Raw genomic sequence first — 2226 nt, 5'->3', positions numbered from 1 at the left:
GTGGCTCCTCCTGCCTGGGAAGCTGGGAACTAAAACAGGGATGGGGAAATGGGGGAGAGGGGGAGAGGGGGAAAGGAGGAATGGAGGAATGGAGGAATGGAGGAAAGGAGGAAAGGGGAAAGGAGGGAAGGAGGAAAAGAGAAAAAGAGTAAAGGAGGAAAGGGGGAAAGGAGGAAAGAGGAAAAAGGAAAGGAGGAAAGGGGGAATGGAGGAAAGAGGAAAGGGGAAAGGAGGAAAGGAGGGAAGGAGGAAAGGAGGAAAGGGGGAATGGGTGAATGGAAGAAAGGAGGAAAGGAGGGAAGGAGGGAAGGAGGAAAAGAGGAAAGGAGGAAAAGAGGAAAAGAGGAAAGGAAGAAAGGAGGAAAAGAGGAAAGGAGGGAAGGAGGGAAGGAGGGAGGGAAGGAGAACCCGGTCCCCTCTGTCCCAAGGCAGGATCGGGGGCGTGTTGGGGTCACCGGGGGCTGTGGAGGGGAGCACAAAGCCGGGGTGTCCCAGGAAAGGCGCTGGTGGCAGCATCAGCTGTGTCCCCCACGGCTCTCCCGGGGACTTTGCAGGGGACAGGGATCCAACTGAGCAGAGCCATCATCTCCACCTTCATCTCCATTTTCATCTGCAGCTTCAATTCTCTTCCCACCATTTCTTTTGCCTCTGTATTTGTGTCTGAGTCTCCATCTCCATCTTTGTCTCCATCTTTGTATCCTTTCTTTTCCTCTCCTTTTATCTCTGTCTCCATCTCCATCTCCTCCTTTATTTCCGTCCCATCTCCTCCTCCACTCCCAGACCATCTCCATCCCCATTCCCAATCTCATTTCCTATCTTCATCCCCATTTCCATCTGATCTTTATCCCCATCCCCAAATCCATCCCCATCCCCACATCCATTCATCTCCATCCCATCCCCATCCCCATCCCCAAATCCATCCCGTCTCCATCCCTATCCCATCCCCATTCCCAAATCCCTCCCGTCCCCGTCCCGGTGTCTCTGGGCTGTTCCAGAAGGTTCCGGGAGTGTCCCGTGCCGGCCCCAGCCGTGGTTTGGGGCAGAGCTGCTCCTCCCGGGGCTCTCCACGGTCCCACCCCGATCCCACCGGAGATCTCCGGGAGGTTTTTCCCTCTGGAGCCGCTCCAGGGATGGGGCGTTGAGCCTCTCCCGCCCCGGGAGCGCGGCTGGAGCCGGGACAGCGCGTCCCTGGCACCGTCCTGGGCTGGAACCGGGAACGGGAACGGAAATGGGAACGGGAACGGGAATGGGAACGGGAATGGGAACGGGAATGGGAATGGGAACGGGAATGGGAATGGGAATGGGAACGGGAATGGGAACGGGAATGGGAAGGGAATGGGAACGGGACTGGGGTCCTGGGCTGGGAGGGGACACGGGAAAGATGAGGGGACCCTGCAGGGACAGGGGGGAGGAGCTGGGAGCAAGGAGGGGACCAGAGGGACAGCAGCGCAGCTCGGGAACGGGACACGGGAATGGGGACAAGAACGGGGAGACACGGGAACGGGACACGGGAATGGGACACGGGAATGGGACACGGGAATGGGACACGGGAATGGGGACAAGAACGGAGAGACACGGGAATGGGACACGGGAATGGGACACGGGAATGGGACACGGGAATGGGACACGGGAATGGGACACGGGAATGGGAAACGGGAATGGGACACGGGAATGGGGACAAGAACGGAGAGACACGGGAATGGGACACGGGAATGGGAAACGGGAATGGGGACACGGAAAGAAACAGGAATGGGAACACGGAGGGAAACAGGAATGGGAACATAGAGGGAAACAGGAATGGGGAGATGGAGGGGAACAGGAATGGGGACTGTGAGGGGAACAGGAATGGGAACATGGAGGGGAACAGGAATGGGAGCAGGGCCACAGAGGGAGCAGAAGAGACACGGAGGGAGGAGAACAGGGAATTATCCCAGGAGATTCCCGCAGCAAGGTAAAGCTGCCAAAGCGCGGCAGCTCATTCCTGGGATTTTATCAGGAATTGTGTTTGCATTCCCGGGGAGGCTCTGGTGGGAGCAGGAGTGGCAGAGCCCCCACCCCACAGGGAACAACAGCCAGGGGCTCAAAGGAACCCGGACATGGGGAATGCCCGGTCCTGGGGCATGACTGGATCAGGGATCCCCTGGGATCCGGGACAGGATGGGATCATGGATCTGCTGGGGTCAGGGACAGGATGGGATCAGGGACAGGATGGGATCAGGGACAGGA

This window comes from Parus major, unplaced genomic scaffold, assembly GCF_001522545.3.
Source record: "Parus major isolate Abel unplaced genomic scaffold, Parus_major1.1 Scaffold587, whole genome shotgun sequence".
Classification (NCBI taxonomy): Eukaryota; Metazoa; Chordata; class Aves; order Passeriformes; family Paridae; genus Parus; species Parus major.
Note: the sequence above shows the minus strand (reverse complement) of the source record.